This window comes from Bos grunniens, chromosome 12 (genome assembly GCF_055505025.1).
Source record: "Bos grunniens cultivar Pamir isolate PY7600 chromosome 12, Bosgru_T2T1.0, whole genome shotgun sequence".
NCBI lineage: Eukaryota > Metazoa > Chordata > Mammalia > Artiodactyla > Bovidae > Bos > Bos grunniens.
This window is the reverse complement of record NC_141176.1, coordinates 54,189,363-54,212,283: the sequence shown is the minus strand read 5'-3', so window position 1 is coordinate 54,212,283 and position 22,921 is coordinate 54,189,363. Positions and strand designations below refer to the sequence as shown.

At 39.4% G+C, this 22,921-nt stretch overlaps 1 long non-coding RNA gene across 2 annotated transcripts in view; it reads right to left on the bottom strand.

The window, feature by feature from the left end:
- Positions 1–7,989: 7,989 nt before the first annotated feature.
- The window catches only part of LOC147361782 (uncharacterized), a 108,517-nt gene continuing 93,585 nt past the window's right edge, over positions 7,990–22,921 (bottom strand). For both annotated transcript variants that reach the window (XR_015137633.1, XR_015137632.1), the window contains exons 3-4: positions 9,947–10,049; positions 7,990–8,266 (exon numbers count right to left, since the gene is read on the bottom strand). This is a non-coding gene — a long non-coding RNA (uncharacterized LOC147361782). The remainder of the gene's footprint in view (positions 8,267–9,946; positions 10,050–22,921) is intronic.

Sequence of the window (22,921 nt, the reverse complement as noted above, 5' to 3'; positions counted from 1 at the left end):
CGAAATAATACTGAGAAGCAGGTGGGAAAGGAGATAAAGTGTTTAGCCAATGCACTTTACTCTGAATCCGTGGCTACTTTGTGAAAATTATATTTCAAACCTAATGAAAATCTCTCAGTAAAAGGGGTCTGATCATAGAGCCTTAGAAAACAACGCTTCAGTTGCTGGTGTCTTTCTGTCTTAGCCAGGCTTTGTTACTTCATGCCAACTACCACTGTATACAGTTACAGGTCTAAAACGTAGCTGTAAGCTGCTAGACATCTTGGGAAGGCATTTAAGCAAGGCTTCTTGCTTTCAAACAGATGATCATTTTCATATCAGGTTCTTAATGATGAGGATAAGTACTAAAATTTGTTTATCATAAACTCCTAAAGCAGGCTAATAAGAAAACACTGCTCTATGAAAACACACACAAAAAAGCATGAGCAAGAAAGAATACAAAGTAAGTTGTAATGCTGTTTTTAAAGAAAGGCAAAATGTATATGGAATACATTTCACAGATCAGGACCCATGTTTGGGGGCAAAAAACTGTGTGTCCTGCAACAAAAGTACTTCTGAGAACAAATGTTTTCACCAAAAATATTTCTTTAAATCATTATTCCACTCTCTGGCTTGCGTGTGTGTGTGTGTGTGTGGTTTGTCTTTTGAATTATTACAGTCATTTTGTAGTTTCACTGTTATTCAAACTTGCTGATAAATAAAGCTAAAGTTAACTTATAATTAAAAGTCAGACTAGATTGGTTTCTAGTCAGCTTTTAACAGACTCTGTCAGGGCAGAGTATATTAATCAACAACAATAAGTGTTTTTGCTATATATATTCCCAAATCCTATACACACTTCCTAATTCTGGAATTGTTTCCCTGCTGGAAACAATTCTTACTTTTCAAAAATAGTTACAAGGAACTACAAGTCAGTGAGGTATCTTACAGGTAATATGATATAAAATTCCAGATGACATTGATTTTTGTGGGTTCTGGTGCTATCTGATAATAACTTAATTGGCCAGAGAATAGAAGGAATTCAGTATCACTTAACTACACTCTGAAAACACCCAATCTAAAATTATTGACAAGATAAAATATCACTGAATATAACACCGAAAACTCAGAGATTTGATTTCCACTGTGACGTATCTTGTCATCTTGTCTGGACTTAAGATTTTCTTCCTATTTTCACTTTCATAAAAATTATATTGAGGAGCCTAGAATACCACCAAAGGCTTATTTCCTTCTAGTTATGTCACATTGGAAACACAGACTGGAAACACTGCATGAAGTTCACGACTAGGAGCGGGATTAAACAAACTGAGATGTGGGAAAATAATTTTACTTAATTTATACTTCTCTTCCCCCTAAATTAAAAGTTAATTGATTAATTTTATAAGTTTGTGAAAGAATTGCCCATTTCAGGTTTTATCAAGACCTGTGTCACTTCCATTAAACAGATATTTCTCGAAAGGAAGAGCTCAGATTCTCATCTCATCCCCGACCATGTCCCCTTTTTTCCTGCCCCTGATGTCTTGCTGGGCTCAATAAAAATTTCTTAAATGAATGAATCAATCAGAAGATTAACAAATGCCCTGCCCAAGAAGAGATGGAAACCAAGAAACACAGATAAAATAATTGAAACTTCCAAAGACTCAGTTAGATTGGGGGAGAAGTATTTAAAACTTTATAGTCTATATTTTCCTGAAATAAATGACATGGAGGTTTCACATTTTAGAAAACATTCTGATATAAAATTATCTCACAAAATTTATTTTGAATAGAATCTCATAGGGTTTCATAAGTACAGATATTAGCTGAAAATGGTAACGATTACAGCAAACTAGAAAATAAAAATAATTATCAGAATCATGGCTTGCCAATTCTGTTTGGTTTTTCTTAGAGATCTTGGTGTGATTGTGTCTAAACATGCCCAGAATGTTGCTTGAAAAGTGGTCAAATATCACCTGGTACTTAACTACACCAGATAAATATTTCGATTCCTTCCTGCCCCAAATTAGCCTTTCAATTCAAAGGAAGAATTTTCACCTAAGTGACGTGGATGGCCAAAACTCTGTTTTACCTGTGTATACCATGGTGACAAAAATGGTTCACGTTCTCATAAAAGAGTTTCCATATATTTGATTCTATCTGAAAGCTACTCTTCATCACCAATTAAAATAGAAATTGTACAGATAAAATTAGAAATCAACTTTTTGGTCAATAATGTTTTTCTTGTATATGCCAAATGTCTTAGTTTTCAAAGTGTCCTTAGAAGACCATAAAAGTATTATTACAATGCTTGCAAATCTGGTTCTTTTTTTTTTATAAGTTAATGATGTGGGATGAGAGATATTTCATCTTTTATACAGTTATTTGACAGTGATGAATTTAATTCATTCTATCACATTGAATGATACATTTATATTCAGTACGTAGTTTAAAATTTCATAAATGATTAAAGTCCCTGTCGTTTTAATTATAATATGCAGAGAGCAGCCAGAACTTATTTGCAAAGAATAATGTACAAGTCAATAAATTTGGTGAGTACTCCTGACAACATATAAATAATGACTTTAGAAGTATAACTACCTGTATTTGAAAACTAAATAACGAAGGTCTGTGTTTGAGTTTTTATAAACTAGCTGATCTAGCTTTCTACAAAAGCTCTTTAGGGTTTTAATGTGCAGTGTTAAATTGAAAACACAATAGTGCAATGACATTACATTAGTAGTGAACCAATTTCAACTTAGAATCCAGCTTGAAATAAATCAACCCTGGGCATGTCCCTACCCTGGACCTTGGTCACTAAGGATTTGGGGCATCCAGACTTTCCTTAGAATCCTTAAAGCCAAGAATTGCCTCCAAAAGATCCAATCTTCTCATCCAACTGGATGGCCCAGCACTCAAGACCACATTGACTCCATTACCATGACTCATCCATTGTGTGTGTGTGTGTGTGTGTATGTGTGGGTGTGGGTGTGTGCTCAGTTGCTCAGTTGTGTCTGACTCTGTGCAACCCCATAAACTGTAGCTCACCAGTCTCCTCTGTCCATAGAGTTTTCCAGGCAAGAATACTAGACCAGGTTGCCATTTCCTACTGCAGGGGATCTTTCTGACCCAAGAGTCGAACCTGCGTCTCATGTGTCTCCTGCATTGGCAGGTGGGTTCTTTAGCACTAGCACCACCTGGAAAGTTATACACTGCCACTTACAGTTGGAGTTATTTCCATAAAGAAAAGCACCTACTTCACTCCATTTATTCATTCACTTAGCCAATATTTACTTGCCAGACAGCCTTCTATCTTGGGACGTTAAAATAATGAACATGAAAGACAAGGTCTGGCCAGAACCAGATTAGCGTATATGGAGTAAGGAAGGAAAGAAACATGATGATCAGAGTATTACAGGTGCTATGGGGTTACATAGAATTATAAGGTAGGACCCCATCTCTTTTGGACCTTATATTGCACTTATTTTTGTGCATTCCTCTCTACCTCTTCTTCAGCACAAGAAATTAAAAGTATACTGACAAAGCAGACAGCCCTTGCTTCGAGCCTTCTTTAGGTGCAGGAAGAATTGTGAGATAGTCTAATTATTTTATGCCACCTAGTGATTCCGATGGGTAGAACGCTGTCCTCTCTTTGGGAGCTGTCTGAAGCCATTCTGTACCAAAGCTCTATTAGAGACTCAACCATTCATTTTACCCCCTCAGTCTTAGCACAGGGAAAGCTGATCTTGGCCAAAAGACCTAGTGGCTCAATGTTCTTGCTAAGATTATGAGCCTAGTGTCATCTTATGAAAAGATCAGAAGTAAGGTTGAAACTCATTCCTGATATAATAGCATGTCAAGACAAGCACAGTCATCACTCAAAGTCTATGCTAAGATCAGAAGACAGAAAAGAGCTGAAATGCTAATATCATATCACATGTGCTTAACTTCAAACATCTGTGGCTGAATTCTGATTCCATACCAGGCAACAGTTTTCAAGGTCATGGCTGCTCAGTGTATGGGAAGTTTTCTCTGTACTACAACTGCGGGTTTGTATTAATTGCTTTATTGCAGCTGGCTCTTTGGCTCTGTGAGTTTCTCAGAAGAAAAGAAAGGATGAAAGGGGGTAAAGGAATAAGAAGAAAAAAAGAGAGAAAAGAAGGAAGGAGGGAGGGAGGGAGAGAAGAAACCACTCACAAATACAGACTCCAAACTTCCAACATGTGAATTTTACACACAGAGAGAAATTATTAACATGCTAGAGAAAAGAGGAACATATAAAGAGAGGGAAGTCTTGCTTGCGACGTTCCAACTAACAACGCCTATACCCGTTTGAATCCAGCTCTCTATTTTTCACCTCTTCTGTCCTACCATGCCTCATCCCAACACTTCCACTCCCAGCACCACTACTGAAATTCAGTGGTATATTTCAGTTCCTTGTGCCTATCTTAGAACTGAAATGCAAAAATTAAACTCTTAGCCTCTGACCAAAATAGATGAGTGAGTCATCCTCCCTTAGCTGAGGATCTGGTAGAAACAATGACAGACCTTTAACTAGAGTATTGCTGGGGGTGACAACCTAATGAACCGCCACCTAGAATCTCTCAGGGTTAATAAGCCACCTGTCTTGAAAGTAGCAGTCATATTGGTCTTTGAAGCCTACCCCAATACTTAAACTCTTGATGAAGTTCTTACTGTGCCAAAGGAACTTACTAACAAAGCCACTGAGTCAGTTTAACCCAGAGAAACTGGACCCAGCAGACTAGGCTATCAGAGTTTTGTGTTGAGATAATTACTGCACTAAAGAGAGCATATGGGCTGTCAAAGCTGGCACATGGCCTGCACCAGCTGTTACCTGGGTGCTTTCGAAAACCTACTGAACAGCATTTTGGACACAGCACAGCTCTGTGTAAGTTTTCCAAGGCTTCTACTGGGAGTTCTTCATAATAAATTTATTTCCTGTATAAGAAGAATTGCACCCAGTAAGATAACTGGAACAAGCATGTTACATTTTTCCTGGCGGATAGAATATCACTGGATAAAACGGGGAAACAAACTAGGGCACAAACAGGCATGAAGCCTGAAAAGCTGGGAAGAAGCAAAAACATTAACGAGACTAGGTCCTCCTGTCTTCAAAATGAAAAAAAAAGGTCCATCGAACACATTGAGATTTTCCTGAAAAAACAATTGGTACCTAAGGTAATGCCTTTAAAACCTCTATCACAGTGTCTGGCACACAATAAAGGATAGCTGCTATTTATACTATTATTATGCCATTAATCCTTACCTAGCAGGTGCATTCAGGATTCCCAAGCTGCCATAAAGTAGACCATTCTTCTAGCATCGCTGCTAGAACTATTTTACCTTAGGAAAAGGTTTTTCCAAGAACCGCCATCAGGATGTCAGCCGATGAATGCCTCCCAGAGACCACAACTTTCATTTGCGTGTAGCACATTTTCTTCTAAAGGACTCCAAAACTTGACAATAGGCTTTGTGACTGACACTACTGAAAAATTCAGCCACTTCTGAAAGCACCACACAGCCTCAAACCACATGTGATGAAAAATCGGAAGCTAAATCCAGGGAAAACAAAGGGCTAAAATAAGGTTTTTCACAATAGAGTTGTCATACAAAAAGACTAATTTCAATAAATATAACCTCCAGATAAGACATTAATCATTGAGCTTTAACTCCAATAATAATGTTATCACACTTGTAACTTACATTAAACGTTCTTTTTCAAAAATCTTTTCCTTTTTTTTCCCTTCAAGAATGTTAGGAAGACTAATCTGGGGAAACTGCAGACTCACATTACTGAAAATCACTGAAATATTGATTTAATGTTAATATCCAAGCAGACGGTAAGCCTAAATTTTTACTTTTCAACCCAAACTTTGTCATCTCTTTGAAAACAGAATGAACATGACAGTCACAGCTTTCTTCCACCTGTTTGGGAAGGTAAGCCAGCTTCACTATAAGGAATGAATTTAAAGCCAAGTTTACTACAAAATGGGTCTTTTCTTTTGAATCAGACTCTCGATTAAGTGCATTTACTTTGAGAAAATACAAGACAATTAAAGACGAGTTACCCCACAATCTCACGTCCCGTCTCTGGTGTCCTATTTCCTGAGGGACAGCAGATTTGGGTTTTCAGACAAAGAAAGGCATGTTTCCATGGAATGGGTGAACATCCAACTTGGAAAAATACAGTCATCAGATTTAAATTTTTAAAATGTGTGCCTTCAAAACGCTTAGGACATTTAGAAAATCTACTGCCTGACATGACAGTAAGTGCATCACCGCATTCTATTTTGCAAGCTTTAGCAAAAAAAAAAAAAAAAAAAAAATCCCCCAGAAGAATCTTAATTCTTATCTATGGAAAACATTAAACTGCTAAGCACTAACAACTGGAATTAGTCCTTAAATCTCTAATGAGAATAATAAAACATGAGTGCAGTTTGTGCTGTAACTTGATAAGGCCTGAATTTACTTGCTGTTAGGAAAAGTCACTGATCCAGCACTATGGCTTTTTACTCCCTAAGGTACAGAAACTGTATCTGTCCTCTCGGAACCTCCTCTGTGGTAAGCACTTCTTATCTGTGCTATCAAAGGACTGAGATAGCGGGGTAGTATCTAGTAACAGCAGTTTTATGAGATGATCCATTACCGATTTCAGTCAATCTCCAGCAGGTAGTCCTCCTTAACCCATTCAGAGCAGACCTGACCCCACCACAGAGAACTTCAAACACTCCCCAGATACGGAAACTCGCCAGCAAGACACGAACAGCAAAACATTGCGTCCTCTAAACCAAGCATCTTTTAAAACACCTCACCGCTCTGAAAGACTGCAGAATGGAGGCTCCTGACCAAAATCGGAAACCCAGTTTTAGTTATCATGATCAATTCTGTGTTTGCTCTGTAGATATTCATAGCAGGAGCTTAATGAGCCTATTAGCAATTTGCTAAGACCCAACAAATTGCTGTGAGGAACTTGAAGATGCAATACTTCCTCTTTCTACACATAGGGGATTTTGTTAAAGACATATTTGCTAGGAAACAAGCCCCCACTGTTGGTAGGCACAATTCAGCATAAATGTGAGGAATGTTTAAGAGCAAATTAAGCCCTGCATTTCAGGAATTAAGTTATCGAGGTTATCAGATGGGCATATGGTTTAGAGGTTCTAAATGAAAAATGCTCTTGAATAGCTTAACAGCTGGATAAATAAGTGCTAAAGATGGATTTCAGTCTTACTTGTTTGGTCAAATATTTTTCCCTATAACTGTAGTTATAAAATAATAGATCTCAGTGTGTGAAGTGCCCTTAAATATTACCAATTTACCTCGCTAGTTTTACAGAGAGAAAAAGGAGGCTCTGAGACATTCAATAACTTATCCAAGGTCACAAGTAGATATTGACAGAATTGAAATCTCCTAACACGTGCTAATGCTTTTTCTTGTATCCTTGCTGCTTTTAAACAGAAGTCTTTGTGAATATACATAACTCCACATACATATGAGATTTTAGCACTTTCTGGGGTTCACAACTAATTCAAGCTATGAACAAAAACAGTAGTCATGTATTAAATATTTAAGATTAGTTATGTTGACTTTTGGTTGATGTTTTATTTCCATATCAATTAGATTTGAATACATTCACCTTTTCACTCAGTACCAGGACTGTAAAGTGTCAATGTCAGATACATATAGAAAAATAAAATCCAGCAACAACTTGGCCCAGTTTTGAACAGCATCCCTACCCCCCTGCACCATATAAAGTTGCCGTCAAAAAATGGAGTAAATATTCAAACTTCTCCGATTGTTATTCAACTGTTATTCAATTGTTCGTTTTCAGACTCTGTGAACTCAAAGTTAGCGATGACACACTAGGTTGTCATTTCATTTTACAGCAATAGAAATTAATGAAACGTGTAAGCCACAATGCTTCTCACAATTTCCTTGTCAAACAGAACCCTGCTTTTCGATTTTCTGAGAACAGCATTGAAACACATCTCATTAACGCAACTTTTTAAAAGTTTATTAAAGGTTCCACTAATTCATTGCATCTGGCCCACTACAGCACTAATAACTGATTTTTTTGTATTTTATTGTTTAGAAATGTGCTGATAGTTAGATGCCAATGAACTGAAAAGAAAAATGCTCTTTACCAACTTTTCTGCTAGTTCCTTCTCCTCCACCTTCTCTTCCACCTCAGCTTCTGCTATTTGTGTCTCTTTCAGCTTCCAGACTCCTTCACCTGATGGTGTCCAATTGCTGAAGTGCAGACGACCACCTAGAAAACCACAATAATGGGCTGTCCCTCGAGAGAGCCACATGGGATTTTTGTTCCTTCCTTTCATGTCAAAACGGCATGCAGGATATTTTATGATTCATTTTTCTCTTTTTGATAAGATATGAAAGAAATATCAAAAGAAATTCAGAGATATTTCCATTTTCTCCGAATGAGATGAAGTACAAGGAGCTTCTATTTAAGAAACATGCTTTTATTTTTCCCCTGGCATTCTGGGTCCACAAAAAAAGAAAATTATTTTTACTGCTATTTTTGTTTGATGTCTGAAAACAAGATACGGTATCTTCTGCATTTTTACCCTTTCAAATTTAATCAGCTATCTTGGTAGATCTAATTAACATGAGAACTAATAACAGCAGACTAGCAATTGCAATTTCAGTTAACACCAATAACTATTTGCTTACCAAATAAATAAAACTCAAAAATGCAGCAGGAAGCACACAAAGACTAAAATCTTTTATGTGCCCCCAAATTAAAAGATATGATGCTCATGAATCATATAATACCCCACAATAACATTTTAATATCTTAGATATTTAGCTAATATGAAGCAAACATTTCTTCATGTAACATATGTAATTATCTAAATATTGTATGCAGAGACTGCAGGTTTGTAGAAACAGTCAAATAGCCTTTTTCCTTTGTGTTCCTTCACCCCATTTTCTAGCAAATCTTCAAACATCAAGGTTGTTCCTACGATTTAAGAGATAGGCATTTTTATATTTTGTGTGCCATAATCAAATCACTTTGTCACTTATCGCTTCGACATGCTTGGGTTTTTCAATGATTTTATGCATTCAGATTCCTGGATGTTTTAGCCATCTTATCAGACCTCGACTTTAAAGGAAACCAGGATCAATGGATTTAGTATCACATACACTATATTTATTCAGTGGCCTAAAGCTATCATTCTTCTCTCCTGTCTTAGCTTTGCAAGACTTAATTCTCTCATACAAGAAGAGGAGTCCCGTACTAATATTCTTAAGCCAAAATCACATCCAACTGTATGATTTTTCCCATCACTCTGAATGTGAATGTAAGCACATGCTGACGTGATCTTGTTAGGAAATGACCTATGGTCACATTTCAGAAAAGTTTGCTGTCAAACTACCTTTGGCCAATTTTACCGAGAAAAAAAATTCAGTCGGGGGTCATGAGGACAATTTCAAGACGTTTTTATCAGACACCAATTCAATATTCCTCAGCATTTTACATTACAATCCCAGGAATTCAGAGGGCCTTTAAATAAATCTAAATAGAATACACATTTTGGTTGTCTTTCTCAATTCAGTTATAATAGCACAGAGGAGAGGGCAGGCATTCCAGCGCAATGAGGATATCTGTACAGCAAATATAAATTTTAAATAGATTTACTTTTGCTTCCTGTTTATACTACTTGTGGAAATTTGATTTGAATAAAGAATGTACTCCCCTCTTAGGTCTGAACCATTTCCCCCACCCTAAACAAGTATTATTCGTACATTCGCACAGAAAGGAAGATAAGTAATAATACAGTGCAGGCGCCAAGTAAAATCTAGCTCAGTACAGACAGCGTAATAATGATGTCATTAAGACTCCTGGCTGAATGGGATTCAGACAGAACTGTTGTATAGCTGCAGACATAAATCTGAAAGAACTTTTTGGCTACATTCTCAGACTTACCTTGAGAGATATTTAGGAGCTCCAACAAAATGAGTTGAGAGAAATGCACTCAAAAGAAGGTGAGCAGCTGCAGACAGATGTAGGCCCCTGTCGCTGTAGCCTTCTGAGATACAGGAGGAAACAGTTTGTTAAATGGATAAAGACAGAGGAAACAGTCTGAAGGAGAAGAAAACAGAAAACAAATAAAGCTTAATTCTAGCACAAATAAATGAGAGAAAGGCAATTGTGGGGCTGCTTGAAGCCTTTTTGCCTAGCTGAATGAAAGCAATCCCTAAGACTGAATGGGTAATGAGATCCTGGCTCCTGAGATTTTAGCTTTCTTAATCATGTTCATAATTAATTCAAGAACATTGATAATTTCATTACATTCTTTTTGTCTTATCAATAAATGATGTGCCTGCACTTTTGGTCCTGTGTACAGGGAGAGGAGAGATGCTTTGGGTGATACTGCAGGAGGAATAGTGGATATATATGATCCAAAAAGGTGAAGTGGTAATTATTATCCTTGACCAGCCTTCTATTATCAGAACACGATGACAAGCAGCCACAAATAATTAATAAGCTTTTTATGCAGAAATGCAAAGCCTTTGAAGAAAAATATGCTGCAAGTAGAATTCCTTACCGAAGATTATGTACATAGCACAACACGCCTCTCCCGAGAAACAGTTTGAAATGGTACTCGTTAAAAAGCCTGCCTCACAAATACCAGAAGAAAATCAATAACTTGGTTTTAAAATATGATTTTTAACAAACTTTTCTTTGTCTTAATGTTTTATTTAAAAAAAAAAAATCTGTGTCCTTCAGTCATCTTCCTGAAGTCCTTTCCAGGATCGACCTACAAAGATGTTAAACTGAACTACCCACTCAGAAAAACCTTTTTCAAACCAAGACAGAAAGACTCTGTCATTAACTGTCAGTCATCATCAAAGGGACCCTTTTTTCCTCTCCAGTTTTCTATTCACCCCCATGTAAATTTTCACAAAGCCATCACTCATTAGCTTCACAGTCCGTGTTCAAGGCTTGGGAGGGAATGTTTAATGCCACTTAATCGCACAAAACAGAAAGGCGGTTTTGTCTCCCAAACAGTTTTAGATAATTAACCCCAAATTAAAAACTGGTCAGTTAGGGAGAGCTGCAAATAGGAGCATTCTCCGATTGTTAATAAGAATAACATCTCAGCTTTCAATATATAGTGTGCTGCTGCAAATAAACCATGCCCAATGTGCACAAAAGTGATGTACTGGCTAACATTATTTTTAAGTAGACCAATATGGCTGGATAAAATTTCAGCAGTGGAAACCATTCCATAAAAATGTCTCTGAACTGACTGTGCTATTAAAGATAAAAACAATTCAAAGGATGCTAAAATATATGCATGTTGGCACTTCAATCTGATTGCTAAACAAAACAGTCTTTGAGAAGACACTGCAGAATCACTTAGTAAAGCAAGCTGTTGCCTGTGACATTGATATATGGGACAGAGATGATGTATATACTGGGTGGCTTTATCAGTAAATCACTGACTCTATTTACTTCCCCAAGGAAAAAGACCTGTCCCTGAAAGAGAACTCTTTGTTAGAACCACCGGTAGGGGATTAATATTGGCAAAACATTCAATTTGGATAGAGTCCTACAGAAGATTCATAAAACAATAATTTAATAAGTTAACGGACAAAGATTTAGCATGTTGGCAGCCTACAACTGCCTGGAGAACATTAACTTTATTAATTTCATCGAATTATTTCTCTGTGAACTCAATTATATAGGTTCTCGCCACCAGCAATCTATTTCTCAACTAAAGGCAACACATTTGAGATATCCTAAGTCTCTAAAAATGACTTCTCAATAACATGCAAATTTTCAGCACTGCATAGACCAATTGCTACATAAAAGGCTATGAGATGACAGTTAAATGTAAGCTTAGATGTCAATTTCCATATGTTCCACGTATTTAAACATATTTCAGCTCTGCTTTTAAAGTTCCAGATAGGAGTTCGATGTTGCAGACCAAACATGCCTATCAATATTCCAAGTTAATGCAGATCCAACTGCATCTCAGGAACAGAAGTTTGGATTGTAAGTACTTTCTGTGCAGCTTCAGAAAAGCAGTAAAATTAGAAAGACAGATAAGTATATACAGTGGCTCCTAGCTTGCAGTAAAATGTTTCAAATCTTATAGCTTTTGCCCGTATATTGCCATCCTAAAGAGAAACAACAAAACACTTTCCTTAACATGTTTTTCAAATTCTCACCCTACTTCCAATCAATTACCAAGTTTTAATGCTTCAATTTCCCCAATGTTTTTGCAAACTGTCCATTTCTCTCTACTTCCAAAACCAGCACATCATTCAAGCCATCAGCCCCTGGTGCCTGAGTTTTGTCATTTTTCAGTGTCTTGGCTGCCTCTAGGCTCACCTTTTTCTTTTTCCTTTCACCCTATTGCCAATCATCTTTTCAAAACACAAATCTGATCATGCCATTCCTGTGCTTCAACCTTCAATGGTTTCCTACCTCCCTCCTGCAAGATTGCTTACTATACCCTTTTTATCTGACTCCTCTTTATCATTCTTAGCCTCATCTTTTAAATTTAATTATTGTTTTTGGCAGCACTGAGTCTTCATTGCTGCACACAGGCTTTCTCTAATTGCAGTGTACAGGCTATGCATTGCAGTGGTTGCGGAGTAAGGGCTCTGCATTGTGGCAGTTACTCTGCATTGTTGCAGAGTAAGGGCTCTAGGGTATGTAGGCTCCAGTAGTTGCAGCATGTGGGATCTTTCCAGACCAGGGATTGAACCTAGGTCCCCTGAATTGGTAGGTGGATTCCTAACCACTGGAGCACCAGGAAAGTCCATCTTAGCCTCAGCTTTTAACCACATTGTCCCCCGAATCGTGGGAATTATTTCCTGTTACCCAGCTTGCTCTTTTCACTCAACTTTTGGTACATGTAGCACCTTTGCCATACCTAGTGTTGTGGTTCATGCTCAGTTGTGTCCAGCTCTTTGCAACCCCATGGACTGTAGCCTGCCAGGCTCCTCTGTCCATGGAATTTCCCAGGCAAGAATATTGGAGTGGGTTGCCATTTCCTACCCCAGGGCATCTTCCCAATCCAGAGATCGAACCTGCATCTTCTTTGTCTCCTGCATTGGCAGGTAGATTCTTTACCACTGAGCCACTGGGGAAGCTAGGAGAAATATACAACCCTTAATAAAATATAACAGTGGAATAAATGCACAGTAAAAGTGCTGCATGCACACACACAGAAGAAGGGAGAATTCTGACTTCACTTAGAAGATAACATTTGAGCTGAAATCTTACTCAAAGAGTGAGCATGATTTCCATACATGGAACAGAAGAGGAGCAAAGGAAGAAAAGAACAGGGTGGAAGTGCAGAGTTCTAACCACTGGTGTGTGCATGTGTGCTAAGTCGCTTCAGTAATGTCTGACTCTTTGCAACCCTATGAACTGTAGCCCACCAGGATCCTCTGTCTGTCGGATTCTCCAGGCAAGAATACTGGAGTGGGTTGCCATGCCCTCCTCCAGGGGATCTTCCTGACCAAGGGATGGAACCTGAGTCTCTTTCTTCTCCTGCATTGGCAGATGCGTTCTTTACCATTAGCTCCACCCAAGAAGCCCCCCTAACCACTGGAACACCAGGGAATTCCTAAGAACATGGTATTTCAGCAAGATCAAAACCAAAGAAGCATTAAATGGCTTGGTACTCCCTGGTGGCTCAGATGATAAAGCGTCTGCCTACAATATGGGAGACCTGGGTTCGATTCCTGGGTCGGGAAGATCCTCTGGAGAAGGAAATGGCAACTCACTCCAGTACTATTGCCTGGAAAATCCCACAGAAGGAGGAGCCTGGTAGGCTACAGTCCATGGGGTTGCAAAGAGTTGGACACGACTGAGCGACTAAACTTTCACTTTCACTCTTGGGCTGACATGCGGTTCATTCGCTGTAGATGTATGAAGAAATGCAGGGATTCGTCAGGCTGGAAATGGTCAGAAGAAATGCAGGGATTCATCAGGCTGGAAATGGTCATCTGTGGCCAGATAATGGAGCCCCACTGAGGAACGAAGACCTGACTTCATGGAGGCAAAAAGAAAGGCACCCAAACCATAGCAGCTGAGGGAAAGAGACAGGGTGATCAGCAAGCAGCCAATCAGAGGGAGATGATATGAGGGATGCTGAGCAGGTGGTGGAAAAGGAATGAACAAGAAGGGATACTTGTGTGCTATGCTGTTGACTTCTATAGGGCGCACATACAAGGGCCTTCCCTTTCATGGAGGCTACAGTTTAACCTGTGATCTTGAAAAGAATACTCACTCAAAGAACCCTTAAATGTTGAGACAGAAATAGGTTCCTGCCTCTATGGCTTTGGGTGTAGTCAGTTACCAGTCACAATATAAAATTACCCTACAAATAAAGATAATTCCTAGAAACTCAGATTGATTTTCAGAAGTATTCTGTCTACACTGAGCAGCTACCATCAACTGTCATCTATTAATCGCCACTGTGTAAGGCACGGGGATACGTGAGGGACTAGGAATGGAAAAAACTATAAGTAGAGGAAAAATACCCTCTGCTTGGGGAGACAGAACATATTTATAAAGAATATATTATCCTGCAAGTGGGTTCATCAGTACTATCTTTCTAGATTCCATTTATATATTCCATTAATACAGAACAGACTTGTGGACACAGTGGGGGACAGAGAGGGTAGGATGAATTGAGAGAGAAGCACTGACACATATACATTTCCATATGTAAAACAGACAGCCAGTGGAAATTTGCTGTATGATGCAGGGAGCTCAGACGCAGTGCTCTGTGACCACCTAGAGGGGTGGGATGAGGTGGTAGGTGGGAGGGATGCTCAAGAAGGAGGGGACCTATGTAAACCTATGGCTGATTCATGTTGATGCATTGCAGAAACCAACACTGTAAAGCAATTATACTTCAATTAAAAATAAATTAATTTTTTTAAAAAGAATATTTTAAGTCCTCCTCTGAAACAGGTCAGGAAATAAACAGTTGAATGAGAACAGACCCTGCTACAGGGGTTCAAAGAAGGAAGGGATTCCTGGACAAAGTGGCTCACAACAGGGTAACACGGAAGTTGAGCCTTGGAGCCAGGCAAGACCTGGGCAGGATAAGAAGAGAGATGATCCCACAGATATCCTGCCTCCAAAACCACCCAGCCTCTACGATGCAGCCATGTAACATGAGGTCACAGAACAGTGCACAATAAACAAAAGGAAGACAAAGCATAATCCCATTTTTATAAAAAATAAAAAAGTGTGCATGTACTCACAGAAAACCATTATATCAAAAATGTTACCAATGATTATTTCCAAATATTTTCTGATTGGCTTGTATAAGTCGCTTGAAGACTTTTTTTTTTCAGTTGCTCTTTGCAATTTTTCAAGTTCATGCTAAAATCCAGTTTTTATCAGCAGAATTGGTGGCTATACTTTGGTTGGTTCTTGCTACCATGTACCAGTAGGCTTTAGTGCCACTTACCCTCCCAGCCATCACACTAGCCACTTTTAAAATCATCATCGTCTGTAGTCTCTGCTGTTTGCTTCCCCGCAGGACTGAAGGTTGTCAACTATAAGCAGGGAATCTCATCTGTGTTTACATTTGATCAAATATAGTCTCTTGAAAAAGCAGGGTATTGCTCTTTTCATCTCATTAGAGTGATATCCTTGGTCTCTACTATAATTATTTTATCAGATTCAGATACATTTTCACTTTCTTCTGTTTTGTATCTGTGTTTGAGTCTGCACAGGAAGGTGAGGGTGGCTGAGATTGAGGAAAGCAGATAAAATAGCTTGAATAGATATCATGTAAATATGTCAAATTTTAGTATGTTTTGACTGATTTTTTTTCTTATTTTCTCTCTTGCTTCCTTAAAACACACAAACAAAAACCCTAATATAGGGGGAATTATGTAGTCCTGGTTGCTTCACTAGCCTCCATATTGTGGCAATCAAGAGAAATTAAATATGAAGACACAAATGGGTATGTAGAATATAATGTGTGCTTAATAAATCTTAGTTGAAATAATAAAAGTAAACTGAGCCTATAAAACTCAGCTTCTAGGACATTGTTTTACATTTTCACCTGTTTTCTAAGAAAAATTCAAACTTTGGTCAGTTTCATAGGCATGGAAATGTATGATATATTGTGCAAAAACTTTCATCAATAGCACATTTTTTAAAAGTCTTGACACTTTAATGTTCTTGAAAATCCCTAGTCAGTAAGAACTTACTCCCTGGTGATATAAAATAAATATAGTATAATTGCAAAACACAGTGTCTCACCAGAATAAAAAGAGAAAGGGGAGAGGGCAAAGGCTTAGCCATTTATAAGGAGTTTGACGGGCTTTAGATGAACAGGAGCCTAGTGGACTACAGTCCTAGGGGTGGCAAAGGGGCGGGCACAACTTTAGCGACCAACCAACTGAAGTTATGGAGAAGGCAATGGCACCCCACTCCAGTACTCTTGCCTGGAAAATCCCATAGACAGAGTAGCATGGTAGGCTGCAGTCCATGGGGTTGGGAAGAGTTGGACACGACTGAGCGACTTCACTTTTAGTCTTCACTTTGATGCACTGGAGAAGGAAATGGCAAACCACTCCAGTGTTCTTGCCTGGAGAATCCCAGGGATGGCGGAGCCTGGTGGGCTGCCGTCTATAGGGTCGCACAGAGTCGGACACCACTGAAGCGACTTAGCAGCAGAAGTGGACTACAGTCCTTGGGGTGGCAAAGGGGCGGGCACAACTTTAGCGACTAACCAACAGAAGTTATGGAGAAGGCAATGGCACCCCACTCCAGTACTCTTGCCTGGAAAATCCCATGGACGGAGGAGCCTGGTGGGCTGCAGTCCATGGGGTCGCTAAGAGTCGGACACGACTGAGCATCTTCACTTTCACTTTTCACTTTCATGCATTGGAGAAGGAAATGGCACCCTACTCCAGTGTTCTTGCCTGGAGAATCCCAAGGACAGGGGAGCCTCGTGGGCTGCCGTCTATGGGGTCGCACAGAGTCGGACACGACTGAAGCGACTTAGCAGCAGCAGCAACAGAAGTTATGCCAGGCATGAGTGAGCAATAGCCAGGGGGCGCTAAAGAGCTGGAGCCACGTGGTGGACATCGGGAAGAACTGCTTGCTCTTTGACAAAACAGGTTAGCGAATTTCACTCTAGTATCTAGTTTATTACTAGATATTGGAAGCAATTTCAAAGTTTAAACTTTGTTTGATCAGGGCATTAGCACAAAAAATGATTTAGAAAAGCTGATAATATTTATCTTACTAATTAGACATAAGGAGAAAAGGACATATATTTGTACCCTTTCTCTTTTTTCTATTTTAGGAAGTCACTTTCTTTTGTTCACATTTAAGTATGAGAGCCCTTTCCTTTTTATAGTTTGAGATTCAGAGGTCCAAATAAGAACTAAAACAAAGTTCTCAAAATACAAACCAAAATAATACTTTTTATACAATAAATTTCCTTATATAATACCCATGCTTACAACTTTAGCATCTTTTAGAATTTGAAAAGTTCAGTTAACTAAATATAACCTACATTAAGTCAGTAAATATTTTACAGAAAAGCATTTTTTTCTGAAGCATATTGAAATGTTTTAATCTTTTTCTCTTATTTTGGTGGATATTTTTAGAAGCTGCTTTTCAGATAGTTCTAAACTCTCCCTTAATCTGAAATGATATATATTAAGTACTTAGTTTTTTCTCGATGATACAAGAAAATGGTGAAATCACCAGGGTTGGGATGATCCCCTGGAGAAGGGATAGAAGCCCCATTCCAGTATTTTTGGGCTTCCCTGGTGGCTCAGACTGTAGAGAATCCACTTGCAGTGCAGGAGACTTGGATTCAGTCCCTGGGTTGGGAAAATCCCCTGGAGAAGAGAATGGCTACCCACTCCAGTATTCTGGCTTGGAGAATTCCATGGACAGAGGAGCCTGGAAGGCTACAGTCCATGGGGTCGCAAGGAGTCAGACACGACTGAGTGACTTTCACTTTCACTTGATGATGCAAAGTCAGATTTGTGGTAACTCAGCACTATTGCCCTGTAAAATCATGGCCTCTGAGTAAAACTAGAAGAATGAAGGGGAAAAGAGGTGACATGTGAAGGGGAAAATCCAAAGGCACAGGAGTTACTAGAGAGAATGGAAGGTCATGTTCAGCTCAGTTCAGTTCAGTCGCTCAGTCGTGTCCGACTCTTTGTGACCCCATGAATCACAGCACGCCAGGCCTCCCTGTCCCTCACCAACTCCCGGAGTTCACTCAGACTCACGTCCCATCAAGTCAGTGATACCATCCAGCCATCTCATCCTCTGTCGTCCCCTTCTCTTGCCCCCAGTCCCTCTCTGCATCAGAGTCTTTTCCAATGAGTTGAGTCTTTGCATGAGGTGGCCAAAGTACTGGAGTTTCAGCTTCAGCATCATTCCCTCCAAAGAAATCCCAGGGCTGATCTCCTTTAGAATGGACTGGTTGGATCTCCTTGCAGTCCAAGGGACTCTCAAGAGTCTTCTCCAACACCACAGTTCAAAAGCATCAATTCTTCAGCCCTCAGCTTTCTTCACAGTCCAATTCTCACATCCATAAATGACCACTGGAAAAACCATAGCCTTGACTAGATGGACCTTTGTTGGCAAAGTAATGTCTCTGCTTTGCAATATGCTATCTAGGTTGGTCATAACTTTTCTTCCAAGCAGTAAGCATCTTTTAATTTCATGGCTGCAATCACCATTTTGGAGCCCCCCAAAATAAAGTCTGACACTGTTTCCACTCTTTCCCCATCTATTTCCCATGAAGTGATGGGACCAGATGCCATGATCTTCGTTTTCTGAATGTTGAGCTTTAAGCCAACTTTTTCAGTCTCCTCTTTCACTTTCATCAAGAGGCTTTTTAGTTCCTCTTCACTTTCTGCCATAAGGGTGGTGTCATCTGCATATCTGAGGTTATTGATATTTCTCCCGGAAGGTCATGGGCAACTGGCAATTAAATGGTTAATAGAACCTTTAAGCCTGAAGGCTGGTGAGAAAGGAGGTGTTCAGAGCAAAGCCTTGCGGGGAAGGGAAGTGTAGAAATGATTTTTGCCCATTCTGAGTTGGTCATGGGCCAAGGAGGCACAGCCCTCAATAGGATGCCTGAGCAAACTCTATAGCAGCCAATGAATGAGAAAAGGATGCACCATCTTCATGGTACAAGGAAAAGAATGCAACTCAATTGCTCCCCCTCTGGACAACTGTGACATAGCAACGAGAAGATCCACAGCCAAGCTTCAGCTCCACTGCTTTCTGGGATGGAAAATTTCAAATTACTTAATTCTCTGAGTTAGATCCCGATTCCTCAGGCTGGTTATGAGTTCTAAATGAGTTAGCATTTGTGCAGGTGCCCAGTGTAGTAGATTTTCAAATCCTTTTGAGAAAGAGGAAGAACATAAGGAAGTAACCAAGCTGACTGAAAATGTTTATTAAGCATTTAAATGTACCAGACACCGTAAAAGGGGCTGGAGAGGCAAAAATATGTAAGACAGTCCTTTCTCTCAGAGCACAGTTTACTGGGAAGCACAGACAGGTAAATACCTTCATGAAAACACACTTTGATAACTGCTACAATCTAAAGAGAACAAACTGGAATCCAGAGAAGACAGACATACATTGTAACTTTAGCTGCAAAGAAAGGTATAATTAACTTGGGCTTAGGAGTTGAAGAGTGCTTCAGAGAAAATGGGGCTTTCAGATGGAGAGTAAGAGAATCAATGGGACTTTTCCAGAAATCTTTAAGTTAAAAAGAGGAAGTTATTTGTAAGAATGAGAAATTTTCTAAAATCTGTTTCAAATAAAAAACACTATGGTTCTGATAATCAGATGGCAAATGAGCACAGGTAGAAAAATACAAATTGAAACCACAGCCATCAGAATAACTAAAATTAAAAATAAGGACAACACTAAATTCTGGCTAAGGTATGGAGAAATTGGATCTCTCATATACTTCTGATGAAAATGTAAAATTGTAAGACATTCTGGGAAACATTTTAACAATTTATTATAAAACATAATATGCAATTTCTGTGTCACCTAACAAATGGCACTCTTGAGGATTTATCTCCAGAGAAATGGAGACTTTCCTTCTTGCCTCCCCTCAAATAAAAAAAAAGAAAAACTATACAGAAGCTCATAGCAGCTTTACTTGTAATAGTCATAACACTGGAATTAGTCTAGATGTTTTTTAGCTAGCCACTGGTTAAACAAACTGTGGTACATCCAAACCATGGAATGCTGCTGCTGCTGCTAAGTCACTTCAGTCATGTCCGACTCTGTGCAACCCCACAGACAGCAGCCCACCAGGCTCCCCCGTCCCTGGGATTCTCCAGGCAAGAACACTGGAGTGGGTTGCCATTTCCTTCTCCAATGCATGAAAGTGAAAAGTGAAAGTGAAGTCGTTCAGTCGTTCAGTCGTGTCCGACTCTAGCGACCCCATGGACGGCTCCTCCGTCCATGGTATTTTCCAGGCAAGAGTACTGGAGTGGGGTGCCATTGCCTTCTCCAAACCATGGAATAGTACTCAGCAATAAAAAGAAGGAATTATTGATAAACACAGTTTTGATGATTGTAGAGAGTTATGCTAAATGGGAAAAGAAGCTAGTAACCAAAGGTTGTACCTGTTTGCTTCTGTTTGTATAACATATTTTTAAGTAACAAAATTTTAGAAATGAAGTTAAAGAATGATTGCTACATGTCCAGATAAAACTATAATTTGAAAAGATACAGGCACCCCAATATTCATAGCAGCATTGTTTACAATAACCCAAACATGGAAGTGACCTAAATGTCCATTGACAGATGAATGGATTTAAAAAATTGTGGTATACATGTATACACAATGGAATATTACTCAGACATAATAAAGAATGAAATAATGCCATTTATAGCCACATGGAGGGACCTAGAGATTATCATACAAAGCGAAGTAAGTCAGAAAGAGAAAGACAAATACCATATATCACTTACCTGTGGAATCTAAAATGCAGCACAAATCAACATATCCTTGAAACAGAAACAGACTCATGGATACAGAGGACAGACTTGCAGTTGACAAAGGGGAGGCGGTGGGGAAGGGAAGGATTGGGAGTTTGGGATTAGCAGATGCAAACCATTCTATATAGATGGAGTTAACAACAAGGTCCCACTGTATAGCACAGGGAACTATATTCAATATCCTATGATAAACCATGTGAAAAAGAATATATATGTACAACTGAACCACTTTGCTGTACCAGCAGAAATTAACACAGCATTGTAAATCAACTATACTTTAATAAAATTGAAAAAAAAGCAGAATGCTACCAGAGGTCAGAAATAGAGGAGGGAGGTGGAAGGGGTCTTTGTGCTGATGGATCTGTCCTGTATCTTGACTGTGGTGGTGGATACATGAAGCTATACATGTGATAAACACTGACAGAAATAAATAGACCAATAAAATTGGGGAAACCTGAATATATTTGGTAGGTTGTGTGGATTACATCAATGTCGATATCCTGGTCTTGATGCTATGCTGCTAAGTCTGCTGCTAAGTCGATTCAGTCGTGTCCGACTCTGTGCGACCCCATAGACGGCAGCCCATCAGGCTCCCCTGTCCCTGGGATTCTCCAGGCAAGAACACTGGAGTGGGTTGCCATTTCCTCCTCCAGTGCATGAAAGTGAAAAGTGAAAGTGAAGTCACTCAGTTGTGCCCAACTCTTAGCCACCCCATGGACTGCAGCCTACCAGGCTCCTCTGTCCATGGGATTTTCCAGACAAGAGTACTGGAGTAGGGTGCCATTGCCTTCTCCGTGATACTCTACTAGAGTTATTTCAAAATATGACCATTAGATGAAGCCAGTTAAAGTTTCACAAGAGATCACTCTTTTGTTTTTTTGAAACAGCATATGAATCAACAAGTATCTCAGTAAAGATTTCAACGTTTAAAACGCTATGGTTCTGTTTTATAAAGTAACTGAGGTTTCATTGAACATAATACAAAGAGTAAGACATGACTTAGCGACTAAACAACAGGAGTATTTTTTGTTCTCTTTATTCTATAAGGATTTATTGAGTCTGTAATTTCAATAGCGGTTTGATATTTGCCATTTATGGAATTCCTATCATGTGTCAGCTGACCCAGCTGGGATCATCCTCTCCTTCCTTTGGCCCCCACAATGCACTGTAATAGTAGCTATACACTGATTGGGGCCCTTTTCTTCCTGTGTTATGGCAGACACTGTTTTTGAGAATGCGTTTCTGTTACCTCCTAGGTACAGGCTGGTACAAGTTCTGAGCTTTCCTGGTAGTTAAGCACAACATTGTGACCAAGTTCCGGGCCATAGAATATAGGCAGAATTGATGGATGTCAATCCCTATCTGCCTGTGTGATCTTCCACACTCTCCTTTCTGTCTGGATACCAGGATTCAGCAGAGGACCCCACTGTCCTAGGAGAAAGCAAACTCACAATAGAGGAAGCCTGAGACTCTGAGTGACTGTCCTGAAGACCACTTGCCAATAAGAACTAAATTTATATTGTGTCAAGCCACTAAACTTTGGGTGTCTGTATTACAGAACATAATGTTATTTACCCTTTTATATATATATATATATATGCTCATCTCCACAGTAGACTCTGGGGTCACTGAGAGTAAGAACTCTGCTGTGTTCACCTTTATACTCCTGGAGCCCAGATGGTACCTGACACAGAGAAGCTGCCTCATAACTGCTTCCCAGGTGGCTCAAGTGGTGAAGAACCTGCCTACCAGTGCAGGAGATGTGAGTTCGATCCCTGGATCGAGAAGATCCTCTGGAGAAGGGAATGGTAACCCACTCCAGTATTCTTGGCTGGGAAATCCCATGGACAGAGGAGCCAGGTGGGCTATAGCCCATGGGGTTGCAAAGAGTCAAACAAAACTTAGCAA